This window comes from Anneissia japonica, unplaced genomic scaffold, assembly GCF_011630105.1.
Source record: "Anneissia japonica isolate Jap-2015-1 unplaced genomic scaffold, ASM1163010v1 scaffold1065_len1792383_cov172, whole genome shotgun sequence".
Lineage (NCBI taxonomy): Eukaryota > Metazoa > Echinodermata > Crinoidea > Comatulida > Comatulidae > Anneissia > Anneissia japonica.
In genome coordinates, this window is record NW_022684135.1 from 1,731,421 (window position 1) to 1,747,567 (window position 16,147).

General features: G+C 31.1%; 1 long non-coding RNA gene across 4 annotated transcripts in view; it reads right to left on the reverse strand.

Moving 5' to 3' along the window:
* LOC117104142 overlaps positions 1-16,147 on the reverse strand; it is a 52,493-nt gene that overhangs the window by 30,923 nt on the left and 5,423 nt on the right. For 2 of the 4 annotated variants that reach the window (XR_004444708.1, XR_004444707.1), the window contains exons 1-4: positions 13,960-14,097; positions 10,828-10,938; positions 9,983-10,227; positions 1,899-1,999 (exon numbers count right to left, since the gene is read on the reverse strand). This is a non-coding gene — a long non-coding RNA (uncharacterized LOC117104142). Of the gene's footprint in view, positions 1-472; positions 2,000-9,982; positions 10,228-10,827; positions 10,939-13,959; positions 14,098-16,147 lie in introns of those variants that run through there. The other 2 variants (XR_004444705.1, XR_004444706.1) reach the window with 2 other exon arrangements.

A 16,147-nucleotide genomic window follows, 5' to 3' on the forward strand; every position in this document is an offset into this window, starting at 1 on the left:
CTCATCGCCATTGACAATTAAGAGACGCCAAAAAACTTTGGATTGAAAAGGCTATTAGAGGGCGCTTTTCTTCACTATTTTTACCAGGAATCCCAAGATTTTTGTGGCCAAATAACTTAGTCATATTTAGGGCCTTTTTTATTCGAGGGCGCTTTTTTTTTTTACCATCCTGCTGCTGGTTCAAATACTTCATTAAATACAATGAATTCTTTTTTACAATTGATAACAATGAAGAAACAAGAAATAATTCAATACAATGAATATTTATTTATTTCAATTCTTTTTTACAATGAATAAACAAGAATACTAAATTAAATACAATGAATATTTATTTCAATTCTTTCTAATGGAAAGGGAAAATAATTATTAAAACAAGTAAATTCTTTTTTACAATTTACTAAAATTCACATCAAAAGCTTGATTAACAAACTATTAAAACAGTATGCAAAGTAACAATTTATAAGTCCAGAGCAGAGGGAAAATATTTAAATTTAAACAATTCTTTTTTACAATTTACTAAAATTCAAATCAAAAGATTGATTAACAAACAATTAAAACAGTATGCAAAGTACCGGTAACTTAAACAATTTATATATCCAGTGAAAGGGAATATATTTGTAATTAAAATATTTAAAGTCCAGAGTAGAGGGAACATATTTAAAGTTATCAACAATTCTTTTTTACAATTTACTATTAACATTCAATACAATAAATTTAATAGAAAGCTCGATTGACAAACAATTATTAAAACATAAGTAACAAAGTGAAGTAATGGGAACGTTATCAACAATTGAAATGTCCATTGCAAAATAAGCCACAAAGAATTTTGCAATTAAAAGCATACAATAATTTACATTACCTTTTCATCAAATTTTTACAGAAAGGGTTGCACCAAAATTGGCTATGGCATGTTAAACAAATGAGGCCATGTCAAAAACTATTAACATTATGTGTTATTCAGTAACTAAGCCCAATGGCTCAGTGTCTTTGGTAAATTCAATTTGGAATTGGCACTATATAGAAATTTGTAATTAATATCATTATTATTGTTGTTATTTTTTATGATAAAAACAGATCAGTAACTGATACAATTTAAAGTATTACAGCTTCTCTGTACTAAAAATATTTTGATTTTGGGCCTTAAATAGCATTGATTACGTGCAGACGTACATTAATGTTTTGCCTACAGGTTTAACATATATTATTTAGGTGCCTTGGGTATTTTATACTGAGGACCTTTGATATTAATGCAACCAATAAAGTATACACACGTTTTATTCATCAAAAGTGACATCAATTACTGCTAATAATAATATAAATGGTATCCAAACCCTAACCGAAAAATTTAAAGCCTAAATTTGATTGCCTAAATAAATTCAAAATATATTCATTAACAGTTAATTTATGACCAAATAGCCTAAATATATTTTTAATAATTCAAATAAATGCAATTTTAAATATTTAATATTTCAAAATTATTTATTTTTAAGTTTGTCTATGAATTACGAGAAAATTATTGTTGTAAATTGTAGGTTGCATTAGTTATTGCATTTTATTTAATTTTCATATGAAGATATTAAAAGCATTGCTATATTGCTATTATAGTTAAATTGTATTTCATAAACAAACATTATTTTAAAGTTATTTATTAAAATTTCATTATGAAATAGGGAAATATATGTTGCACTGTAATACTGACAACCAAAATGATTATTATGCTTACAGGGGGGAAAAATTACTATTATTACTACAGTATTATAGACAATTCACCTCATATGTAAAACAAACTTTTTTAGGTACGTATTTATCCCACAAAGCAATTTGCAATGGACACAATTTGCAATGGACATGAAATTTATAATATTTAAACATTCATAAACTTTTGCCATCACACTCACCATTCAGTAGAGGAAGCAACACAGTAATACTGGCTAGCAGGGCAGGTTGACTCGTTGCAAAAGGAGGAACTATTGATGTCCATGTTTCTTCAGAATTTCTACTGCAAAATAAATGACCAAGTAATTAGATTAAAGATGAAGAATTTCAAATATACAATAAATATCAAAATGTTTTATTGCTAATTTAGTATTATTCAATTACTTTACCAACATTAAATGTTGAAAAAAGTCAAACCATTGCAAATCATGTTTTAGAGATAATGGTCAAAACATGCTGAAATGTCAAATTTTTAAAAATCTATTTTATTGCACTATTACTAACCTTATATACTATAAATCAAGCTATGCTGTTATTTTCCCCATTTTCAATGTTTTAAAACAACAATTTTTAATGATTTGTGACAGTTTCTGCCTTAGAAATGCCCGAAATAATAAACTTTGAAGGTTGATTTCTCAAATATTGTTTTTGAACAGCTCTAACTGTATCATACAGAAATGTCGGATTAAATGATTCTTTTACCATTTCATAGCTCCCATTTCACTCTTTAACTCTGTATTAACTGCAGTAATAAAATTAGATTTTTTTTGCGACGAGTGACTGGTTTGGTTTGTCTTTGCCATTTTCAATTTTTTCATGTTCGCACATTTCACTTTAATTCTGTTAAAGATGACAATTTCACAAGTCATGAAATCCTTTTCAGTGGTTAGCCAAAAGCGATGATAAGGGCAATTCTATGCAAAATGGACAAAGCACCTAAATTTTCATATTCATTCTATATTTACAGTTTTGGTGTCTAAAGCTTGAAACATATACTTTCAAGATGTAAACCCAGATTTTCAAATTTCAAATCAGAAGTATTGTTAAATATTAATTAAAATATGTCAATAAATAATTTTTTTTATTTTGATAAAATTTCACATACAAACTTACCAAAATAGACTAAGATAAAACTTGAAATTATATTAAAATGGTCAAATGGCTAACTAAGAACATATTTTCATTCAGTTTTACTTTTGCCTCATGTTTCATTAATCAAAATGGGAAAATATTAAAACCAATAAATATGTCATTTAGTTACCGGAAAACAACATAAAGTTACTTTTTACAAAAAATATAAATGATTAAACAATACAACTTTATATACAAAGCTAGTTTTAGTAGGGCTATTTAGTGGCATTAATTTTATTTCCTAATTCATTTTTGTTAATAAGTTATTAGCATATTAAATATGTCATTTAGTTACCGAGCCAGTAACTAAATGACGGTAACACAATGACAAGTCAAAATTTGTATTGAAACAGTTCAGTTTATTTGCAATAAAGTATGTTATTGAATGAATTTTCAAGTTTGTGTACTCACAAGGATGTTATTTGAGTCTTACACAATAAAGTATTCTAACAATTTCCACTGAATAGCTTAATTATTATGCAAATGATCAGTATCTTATTTGGTATATTCTCAGACTAAGGGCCTGTTACTATTTAAGTCTGGTTTTGGTGTTGTTATTTGAAATAAATAGACTTTACAATTTTGTGACAAAAATTTAATTATTCACTCATCATTTGTGATTGGATACTTTCCTGCCAAAGGTCTATAGCTTGTTTGCACTGGCTAACCAGCATCTCGGCTACTTTTATTGCTGAACGAAGTGTGTCGTGGCCCAGATGCATGAAGATTGACCAGGCTATTTTTACCGATCTAGAAAATTCAGTATGGATAGTATGACTTAGCATAGTATCTCAGAGCACATGCTAATACCACACACATTGCAAAGCTTTTGAGTTTCCCTGTTAGCTTGGTCAAATTTAATCCGATGCGAATATGGTTAAATACGTATTATGTTGAGGATGTGTTAAAACCGGGGTTAAGGACATCAAAATTGTTATAATTTCATTAGGGGTACCTCTTCAACATATCAAGACATTTTTGTTACGATATTGCTGATGTCAGAGATTTTGTTTTTGGATGGGGTGGGGGAGGAAGAGAGGCGGCAGGCTGTTAAAAATACTTTTTGGCTCATTTGGATGGTTGTATTTTAGCCAATTGGTTAAGTTTATAAAGTCTGTAATGATGTGAAATAATGGTGGGCTATGATTCCTCAAAATATGGAGATTTAAAAAGGTTTAAGTCTTCCTGTTATAGCCACTTGAACAATGGTCCAGACAACTTTTCGTCCAATTTTCAGACATTTGCTTTTTCTAATCATTACATGCTCCAACTTTTCTGATTATAGATTTGGAATCAGTATTGAAAGTATGTCCTACCATGGTCCTGTACACAAGCTTTCAGAGTTATGGGGGTTGTACTTCTGAAGATATTAGCATATAAAAATCAATTTTCATTTCTGTTGCGCATTATTTCGAGGCACGCCCGCCCCTACACTTTAAACTGCCGCTGTAGAAAAACGAACAAGAATTGGATTCTCAAATTTTTAAGTTTTCCATTTCTCATGAATATGAATATGTCAGAGTAGAAAAAGTGGAGAGAAAAAAAAATGATGTCCCATGGTGTAATGCATTTGTTAAAATCGGCGTGAAATAACCCTTTCATTTTTTAATCAATTTTAATAAATTAATTTTTATTAAACATTCATATTTAGTTTGATATCCTATTGTTTTGATATTAATTAACCAATTACCTTAAAAATATGTGTTTAAATCATAATAAAACATCTAAAATCATAATAAAACATCCAAATTGCATTTGCCTAAATTATTTTTCATTTAGTTACCGGAGTCTTGTTAATAAATATCACCATATATTTATGATAAATAATTTTTTTTCAAAATAAAAGGTATTAGATTCATTGCTATACCCTAAGGATTGCTCTTGATACTGTATAAAATTAGGTCTCTAAATTCACAGATTTTTAATTAAATGTACAATAGGTATAAAACCCATGTCAGATTCACGTCATTTAGTTACCACTCATATTAATATAATTTTTTTTATGACGGAAAGTGATTTTTAAAACAAAATTCATTCTGTATATAGAGGAAGCTATTCATTCCTGATGATGACATAATTAATGTCGAAATATTGAATCCCAACACGATGGCGTGTATTTCAATACTTGGAGTATGTATTATACTTTCTTAGGAAGCTATTTGTTATGAAAAAATGTATTTTTTTTTAGTTTATTGGCAAAAGTACCTTGTGGTACATGTGTTTGAAAGTACAAATCTGTGTCAGAATGTCATTTAGTTACCGTGGAAATGCCCATAATCACTAACTGCCGAGCATGATTTTGAAGAGGTATTCGAAATTAAGTTGTGAATATCTACATCTTTGTGAGCCATCTTGTTCGCCATCTGGGCAATACATGTTATTTTTCTTCTGTATACTTTTTGCCAAATAATTCAAGTTATTAAGCTTTGAACAATTACTTACAAATTTGTAAAAATGTAATTTACACATTCAAAACAACAAAAATAAAAAAATAAAAAAAATAAATAAATAAAAAAAATTTTCTTAAAATGCTTATAAATAATTCTTAAATTTAGTTTAGTGAGGTAGAGTGCTCAGTGTATTTTAATCTTCTCATTATGAATATATCGCGCATTGGTGTATATACCTGTAGTAACCAATATTTTAACAATATTTACTGTAAGGCCTGTTCAAAGAATATATCCTCTGCTCAAAAATTAGGCCTAGAAATCCTTCCGCGCGTTTCGGAAAATCAGAGCCGATTTCTGTGCAGAATTTTCCAAACATTAGCAATGGATAATGACATAAAAAATGTTCTATGCAGAGGTTACAATTCTACACCCCTACTTTCCTAGCAATTTTCCACACAAATTTCAGTTCAGTTTTTGCATTGAGGTATTATCTGTGCAATTAAAATATTTTAGGAAGTGTTTATTATGCCAGCGACCGGCAATATGCCGATATCTATATATTTTGCTGATTGGCTAGTGTAAATTATGACATCATCAACATTTCGGTAATGAGTTGTATGTTTTGCAGTTGCCGGCAGAGACATCACATGCAATAATATTTAACTCTAAAGTAAATGTAACTGTAAAGTTTCACCCATAAGCATTAAATAGAATATTTTGTAGATAGCATTCAGTTTTCCATATTTTTTGTGTTTGGTAATTGTTTGTACACAGGTCCCTCATCACAATAATGCAGTCTTTTAATGCCAACATAATGTCAATGGCTGCCAAATGTCTGAAATCAGACGGCTACAAGTACCAGTACCAGTACATACTTCGTACATACAGCTTCTTTCTACCAAATTGCAGGTTGAAATCTCAAATACTGATAAAAGTTAGCAAATAAAAATAATAATAAATGCAAATGCACATTGATTGTTATTTAGGCCACCTAAACGCAATGCATATTTTTTGTAGTCAATGCTGACTCAGAGGGATCGACGTCTTATTAGAAAATTATTGTATCTCCCTAATTATGATGATAGTCTTGATCTCTTTGTATTTTATTGTCTGCAGCAGATATGACTTTTATGTAGCAATAACAATTGAACTGAAGGACTGGTGACTTGTTTGTTTGTTTCATCTTTTGTCTATCACCTGCTGTCGTTAATTTAGCAATCTTCATAATCTTAGCATCAACGTTTTATTGTAATGTTTGCAAAACTACACTGACAACCTTCTTTATTTACAAATATTTGCACTGCTGCCATGAGGGAAAAAAAGTAAAAAATTCTTTTGTAGGGACTCTTGGCTGGTAATCATTCTGTAGAAATGTTATCCAGTATTTGATTCTTTTCCTTTAAAGTAACCTATTCATCGTTTTAGGCCGGCAGAACATCTTAATTGTTAAAAAGCCGAACAAAGCGGCTTAAAAATATTGAATCATGTGCTGTACAAGGCTAAGATTTTAATGAAAAATTATAAGCTTTATGACTTAAATAAATTCTGATGACTAGCGTAAAAATTTATTAATTTTATTAAACATAGAAGAGTGGATCCCAACCTGGGGTCCGCAAAAAATAATTGGTGGTCCGCCAAGGCAAAGGGGTCCGCAGGGTGTCTGCAAAAAATGTGGGGGTACGCCAGATTATTAGAATTTAACTTTCATGATTCTATTATTTTTTCTTAATGGTCTTAGAGCAGTGTGATCATGCCTTGGCAATGGTTAAATACCTTTAAAATGTATGACTTTGTTCACTGTCTTAACTTGCATTACATTTTAATTTCCTGTTATTTTTCCCATTTTCAATGTTAAAACTATTTTTAACAATTTAGTGATGGTTTCTGTCTTTGAAATGCCCGAAATAATAAATTTTAGAGGCTGATTTTTTCAAATATTGTTCTTTTAACAGCTGTATGTTGAAACACTTTAACTTTTAAAAGGAAATGTCGGATTTTAATGATTCTTTTTTACCATTTCATACTGTAGCTCCCATTTTTTTGCGACTGTGACTGGTTTGGTCAATGCATACAAATTACACAATGTAATTACAGAAAAAAAATATCTAAATTTGGTCAAATATATCAATTTAAATCATAAATACAACATAATTAATTATATGCAGAATGAAAATATTGGTATGCATTTTATATTCACATGTTTACTTTAATTTAATTATTTCCTATTTTAAGTTCTTTATCTTAATTGGTTTCAATAAGTTTGAAAAATTATTTAAAAGTACAGTAAAATAATGTCAATACTAGCAATGAAAATATCATATCTGCAGTTTTTATGTCTGATGAAGGGTTTAAAATCGAGGTAAGGCAGTCCTACACTAATTAATGTACAAAATTCATCAGTGAAAATAATTTTTTGCCATCTAAACACACACATAGACATATGGAAATCAAATTTGTGTCATATTTTCCAATTATTTCATGTTTAGACATTACAATTAAATTCAGTCAAAATAAAAATCTATACTAATTCACCAGTGATACATTAATATACAAGTTGTGAAATTCGTTCTAGTGGTCAGCCAAAAGTGATGATCACTGATTGCCAAGTCATGATTTTGAAGAGGTGCTTGAGATGAAGTTGTAAATATCTACATAATATTTTGTGAGTCATTGTAAAAATGTGTTTACACTTTCGAAAAACAAGGTTGAAGAAATATTCTAAAATGCTTATAAATAATTCTTAAATTTAGTATAGTGAGCTAGAGTGCTTAGTGTATTTTAATCTGTTTGATATGAATATATCGCGCATTGGTGTACGCACAGTACAGTATTTTAACAATATTTACATATGGTTGCTAGACTGTAATTCCTGTGCAAGGAGTATATCCACCGCTCTCAAAAATTAGGTCTACTGTAGAAATCCATCCGTGCATTTCGAAAATCTGGGTGGTTTCCATGCTGATTTTTTGCCAAAATTAGCATGTCGACCTATTCTGAACAGCCAATGTATTGCACCCGTATTTTCCCAGTGCTTTTCCATGCAAATTTCAGTTAGTTGAGGTATGATCTGCGCAATATTTTTTTAGTGATATAATAATAAATTAATTAAAATTATTTCTACAAGGGTAATACAATTTTGTTTGATAACAATTGGAAGATAATACAAAGTTTTTCCTACAAAAGCTGTTATAGTTTTGTGAAATTTAAAAAAAAATTATTATTTTAATTAATTTCTATAATTATTTTTTATAACTAATTAAAAAAAAAAATTAAAAATACTCAGTCAATAGCCAAAATAAAAAAATTTTCAACTAAGCAGAAATTATTCCTTTACAAAATAAAATTTTTGTTATTGATCAAGAACTTTGAGGGGGGTATAAGCTAAATCCTCTAGGCCTACAAGCCACTTCAGTCACCCTCACCGCACTCACAGATCCTACGCTAACTAACTTATCCGCGATGTAAAATCCATTAATCATTATATCTGCCTAGCGCCCGTCCAAGGTCGTGCGAAAACCGTACCCTAGTATCTTTCAAAATCCAGTTGGTGGCAAAAAAAATATGAAAAGTTATGATAATATAACATTATTATACTGTATCGAAATGTTCCTTATGCTGTTATCTATCTCATCGTGAAGTTTGCGCAGGTCACCGGAAAACAGAAAGTTCAACAGTTCAAAGGTCATGTCAGTGTTTTCATTTTTTGTAAACAACCAAGATGGCACTGGCAGATTTGAAAGCCATGTTGTTTTTTTCAGCCACAAAAAAAAATCAATTTTACGTGAGAATATATGGGTATAATAAGCAAAGCTGGTACAGTATGTACAGTATATTGAATATATATTCATCGTAGGAAAGTGTCAGAATAGTTACTTTTTGAAAAAAAAAGTGTATTTTTAGACGATCTTTACGGCAGATTACATAAAAAAATGATCATATTTCATATTTTTATTACTCTAATCATTAAAATTAATTAAAATTTCAATAAGAAATATTTTTCAATAAAAATTGTTGATATTTTCCCAATTATTTTAGTGAACATGCATACAATACTGCACATACGATTTAAAAAAAATTGTTAATTAAATAATTACGATAATCAGTGAGCGCTTCAGGGACTTACGGATACGAAAGGGTTTTAATAGCAAAGGTTTATTAGGGCCATTACATCTTTCTATAGAGTAGGTGTTTGTTCATAATTTTTTTTTTAACCCTTTCCAGTCTGACACCCTCTTTGACCATACTTTATAGCCCTGTATAAATTTCCTGGTAATTTGTTTTCTAGCTATGCTGACGTCTATATAATTGTTTGAGCGTGACGTATGAGTAATTCTGAAGAGTTTTCAAATAAAATGGCTGCGCCCAGTACAAACCCAACATTTAGTACAGAAGGTGTAATTTCTCATCTGTGGTACAGCTTAGACAATGGTAAGGGGCAGACTGGAAAGGGTTAAGTATGGTCACTAGGCCTAGTACAAAGTAGTACTAGTAGGCTATCTACAGTATGTAGAAATAGACACTTTGATCGCTGTACAATCATGTTTTTCGTAGTCAGACTTACTCGGGGTGCTCGTTGCATTATTTCGGGTGTCATGACTTTTATGCAGCAAATAAAATTTGAATTGAGACACTGATGATTTGTTGTTTATTTTTGCCTGTTACCTGTTATATTTACAAATTTTTGATGACTTGTTTATCAAGAAGGTTAGTGGTATAAGTAACTTAAGTGTTGGTCCGATTCTTACTTTAAAATGTTGGTCCAAATCTGAACAGTCAGCCTTTCCAAGAGGTAGTAGGACATTACACATGCGAGACTTGCTGCGGTGAAAGATATATGCTATCAAGAAGTTGCTTTTGCTGTGGTGTCATTTCAGCAGTTTCCTGACTTCTGTAGTTTTAAGTGTCTGACAATGAATATTCATTATCATTACATCATTGTGATGAGGCCACGGTCTAGTGAATTATGCAAATAAGTCAACTAGCAAAGAGTCTGTAATAAAAAAAAATGATATTATTAGATTTAAATTTTAACCAACAGATATTAAGACTTACATTAATAAAAATGGTTTAAAAGTAAATGTGCAATATTAATTTACATTAATTCTTAAATAACAACATTTCATCGGGTTTGTATTTATATATATATTCAACACCATTCATCAGTTGTATAAAACTTGACTATAACACATCCCAAGTATTAAGTATCATCAATCTTGCCAACCTTGGACAGCATTCTGGTAGCATGGCTACTTCCATGTTATTAGATTGAAGTTTCATGATACTGGGTGAATATTTTTTTTTATTTAACTGTTTTTATTCATTTTTTGTGTCTTCTATTTTATTGCAATTGATGCAATTTTTTGTGCTGCATGTCAGAGTGATTTAATAACACCAGAATAAGCTAAGAACCACATACATAATACAATTTTTTTTTTTTTTTGATTGGTGGATGTTTCCAACAGCATTATTTTATTTTAAAATTAACTTTATAATAAATAACATTTATTAAAACAAAATAGAGACTAGCTCCAGTATGGCTAGTAGCCTACATCACAATTGAATAAAACAAATTAAATATTTTTCCACTTACCAGCACATTGTATTCTTGCTGTTGCTTTCCACACTCTCAATTTTACTACTCATCCAAAAGCTGAACACCACTGCTTCTTAACATTCTGGCCAACGGTACCAACATGCCGCTCTACAATAAAATAACAGAAAAAAAAATCAAACATATACTGTAATGCAAACCAAAAGACAATGAGATTTACATTACAGTAGCCACATTTATGAACATAACTCATACAAATATCTTGGTTTGTATTGCAAGCAATTTGAAACTATATAAAGATACTGTAATAGGCTGATTGTATAATATTTAGTAAGTCTGTTATTGATAATTTTAATAATAATAAGGACATATTATAGAGGATGATTGCTTTATCTTATTAATTTTGGGGGTATTGCTAAACCCTGCAACCCTCCAAAAAAAAAAAAAAAAAAAAAAAAATCCACACCGCAGACCTCATCCAAAAATTGTGATAGTAATTGAATCACATAGTATAGAACTCAACTTGGTGTTGTAATAAAAAAAAATATAATTTTATGTTCACAACAATCTATTTTTGGGGTAAAATCTTGATTTTTTCTTTAAAATATCTAAAAATACACCGCAAACCTCCAAAAACACACAGCAAACCCCATCCAAACCTTGTGATAGTGTTTGAATCATGTAGTACTGTATAAGATTCATTTGGTATCTCAATAAAAAAAATCATAATGTTACATTCGTAGCAACCTATTTTTGGGGTAAAAAGGCCTTTTTTGTATAACAAAATTGCTAAACCCTGCAAACCTCCAAAAACAACCTGCAAACCTCCAAAAACAACCTGCAAACCTCCAAAAACACACCGCAAACCCAATCCAAACCTTGTGATAGTTATTGAATCATGTAGTATACAGGGCTTGAAATTAAGTGCTGTAGAGAGGTGCTTAATTCACATCATTCCACAAAGAAAGGGGCTAAATTGAACCAAAGCATCGGAGTAAACCACCCCCTCCCCCATGGTGTAACAAATTGAAAAAATTAGAAAGTTACAGATTTAAAAAATGAAAAAATATTTTTAAGGTTCTGACTGTATGAATACACCTAAATATATGTGTAACTTTGATGGTTACCAATTAAAATCATACATGATATACAATCAAGAGTTAAATATCGGCATTAAATTGTACGCACGACTAGATGAAGCACTGATTACAACTGAACCTAACCAAAAATTAAAAGCCTAAACTAGGATTGCCCAAACAATTTTTTTAACGTAGGATAGTTCGGAACATAACGGAAAATTAGAAGCCTGCACTACTGTAGGATTGCTCAAATAAATTCAAATTGTATTCATTAACAGTTAAATTATTACCTAATAGTCTAAATATATTTTTTAATATAAAATAAATGCAATTTTAAATATTTAATATTTTCAAAATTATTTACTTTTGAGTTTTTCCATGAATTAGGAGAAAATTATTATTGTAAATTGTATTAGGTTGGGTTAGATGTAAAAAAAGGCGGTTTTTAAATATTCAACGTTCCTCAGTTTTTCGTAAAACAACTTTTTCTATCTTTGAAAAATCAGGTCTACTACAACATATCAACAAAATTGTTTCCTCCTCAGCCCATAGAGAAAATAGATCTGTTCTATTTTCTCTATGCTCAGCCTGACTTTAAGAAAGGTGATAAGAGTTCACCTTTACATTATGGACCCATAAGCTTGACTTCCATTTTGTTTGAAACTATTGAAAAATTCATTCAAGATGATATTTATATAGGCATTTGGAAAATATTAGTTTAATTAAAGACCAACAACATGGTTTTCATTGTGTTCTTGTGCTACGCAACTTATTGAAGTGACTATCCAATGGACACTGTGGCTTGATCAAGGTAGATACCATTTGACTGTGTGTACAGTACTTCGATTTTCAGAAGGCCTTTGACAAGATACCTCATAGTAAATTAATTTCCAAGTTGGAATCTTATTGCATTTCTGGTAATCTTTCATGGATTAGGGCTTTTCTGAGCTATAGAGAACAGAGAGTTGTAAATGGTTGTACTGTAAGTCAGGGTGGCGTAAAGTAACAAGCTGGGTCACCCAAAGTAGTGTTTAGGGTCCTCTGTTTTTTTGTCATTTTCATATTATGAAAGAGAGTATTTCTGATTCTTTAGTAAGGTTATTAGCCTATGTAACAAAAATCTTTCGTACGGTAAGACAGATGCTGATAGAGTTTCTCTTCAAACAGATATTGATGCTCTTTACAGTACCAATGGTCTCTTCAGTGGCAGCTGCCATTTAATTCGAATAAATTCAAAGTGATGCATTTTGGATTTAATGCACTGTTTTAATTATTATATTGGTGATGGAAATTCTACAGTAGAATGAAATGGGTGGAACTCCTTCCTCAAGAAGTTGTTTGCACTTCATCAGTATTTCAAGGTGTAATTCTTTGCAGACCTAACGCAAAATCTAACAAAACATAACAAACTCATCCGCGTTTATTTTTTGTGTGGAACACAAGTAAATCAAATTTCAGTCACATTTTTTAAATATTTAGGAATGTCTAAATAAAGTTATTAGCAATTCCGTATTACGATTTTTATAAATATTTATAATATATTAATTATAAAAAATTTCTAAGAACTGAAATTTTGTCGGGATGGGACTTTTATACAATAGTTTTCTTAAAATTCTTTTATATCGAAAGTATCACCAATTTGTAAACATTATATAGCCAGCCATGGTGTTTGGGAAGTTGCAATGTTTCTTTCCCGAACCTTCGCGGCAGTTTCTCGAGGTTTGATGACAGACCGAAAAAATATCGATATATTATATTATATTGCTGGTACTGCCTTTAATTTATTATATTTATATTCATTAGGCACACAACATCCACCATATTGGAACGGATTTCATTCATTCATTTCGTTGCCATTACCGTGGTTGACGAATTTTATTCACGTTGATCACGGGTGCACTGAAAAGCAGCATTTAGCCTGAGACTAGGTCATGGTCAGCGGCCTAGAGCGACCTAGCCTATGCCTAAGCCTAGCTAGGCTAGTTTTAGGCCCACGGAAAAGCAAGAGCCAGGCATAGGCTTACCGCTTTCCCCGAAGACTGTATACCCATTCTAGTATAACTTAAAGATACCAGCTAACATGAGTACTTACCAGAAAATAAATCACGTATTAGTAAATATACTGCCTGCACTTAGTAATCAAAACTACGATTATGATGATATCTTCCAATAATTCAACGTACTTCAACTCCAATCTCAAGGTGTTCAACACACGAGTGTTGCGTTTACGCACGCCCAGTAAATATTATAGAGGGCGCGATTCAGTTAATTACTACAGAGGGCGCTATACTGATTAATTGGATGTTTAAAATTAATCAAAACAGAAAGAACAGATAATGTTATTATGAATGGCAAAAGAGAGCACATCCAAATTCTCATTGTTACATTGTACAATTTATAAAGACAAATCATGAACTTACAAACCGTCCTATGATAACATGATTAAAAAAAAAGCAGCCTAAAACTCTTTGCTAAAATTGAAAGCATGCTCCAACTCCTTCAAACAGAGGCAGAAAACAATCATGGTCGGCGAAAATTTGGTAGAATTGATAAAGTTAACCTATTGGTGACCAAACCATAACTCTGATGGGAAAGAATTCTGGAGTTTATAATTACTGCAAACAAAACCAGTTTTTTTTTTTTGCAAGACGATAAATGGACACTGAAATTTACAGAACGGTAAGGAGATGGAAAAACGAAAAAATTACGAATAAAGAAAAGATGGATAGATCAGCAGTGTGGCGCGAAAGGGCCCCAGTGCAAGATAATTGCCGGGCTCTTTGATGTCATAGGAGAATTCCCTAGTTCTCTGCATTCATCTTAAGAAGTGCTACCCCCTATAAACTCCTAAAGGTTAGCGAGGTTGTTTTCGACATCGGTGGTTGGAGACCTGTCGATACAAATACCGATAGCGCAATGCTTTTTTTGGGACTGTTTTAGTTTAAGTACCGTAGTTTAAGTCAAAATTATTTCTTGTTTTCTTTATTTGTTTTGTACAAGAGCATTGAGGCTTTTTGCGGAATGCGCTAAAATAGAAGTATGGAATTATTATTATTATTATTATTATTAGAAATAAATACTATTTATAATTAGATTAGGTATTATAAGAGGGGCATATTCGGTTTCAGCAGCTGTTAAGCTATTAAAAAGAATTGGTGGCACGTAAAATTAACCAATTGCAGTGGCAGAGATCAGGGAATTCGAAAAGAGGGGCCAACAGGAAGGGATTTTCACAGGTGGACGAGGAAGACCACCTCATCCTGAGGCTGAGGTAAGAAAATTTATGATTATAGCACCTCTAGAAGGCCGGAAATGGCACTTTTAGACTTACAATGAATATAATTTTCTTTTCCCCATATTTAAAAAAAAAATCATATTAGGGGTACTTCGGGCAAGCCGGGGCCCCTGCCTTGAATACACCAATGAACATAGTAGGCCTCAATATTATTATATTAAGGGTTCCGCTGCCAGTTTTTTTTCTTCTCCAAATTTAAGTTAAGCAAAAGATAATAATATCTTAATTATTATTTTTAGGTCTATTTATGAATGGGCCCGCCCTAATAGCCCTGAGTCCCAGTGCTTTGTACTGGCTGCACTTCCCGTACTGGGATGGATGACCTTAAAGATGCCTTCCAGTCAAGCCGAAAAATCAAAAAAGAGCTCCGGAGAAAAATGTTAGTTAAAGAGAGGAAAGAGGAAAAAAAGGAGTGCTATTTACCACTTATTTACACCAACCATAGTAGGGCTGAGGTGGGCGTAGCGGCGTGAACTTCTGTTTATGCGAACCCCCCGTCAGAAATTCTCTGGATCCGCCCCTGGTTTGATGTCGAGGAACAAGAAAGCACTAAAAGATACATTATTTTCTCTGCTCTGCCTTTTTTTTAAGGGTTTCCCAAAATGAGTAGTTAAATCAAAATATTGCAAGATAAAAGCACTAAAAATACACATAATACACAAAAATAGAACATAAGACTTGGTAAGATAACTTGCATTTAATATCAATAACAAGAATTTGTTAGCCTGCACATAAATATTACATCATTATTTATACCTTTGCATCCGTGTATCTATCAACCATACATAGCATGTGTTTACGACTACTATTAAGTATTTGACAAAAACATGTGACATGCCTAAATAAGGTCACATCATGACCATATATAGGCACATCATGACTATATATGGAAACATCTGAAAACCTTCATACATTGAATTAAAACATTGAAATACAGATCAAAACATTTCAGTTTAAATTGCAGAGCTTTTAACACAAAAACCTT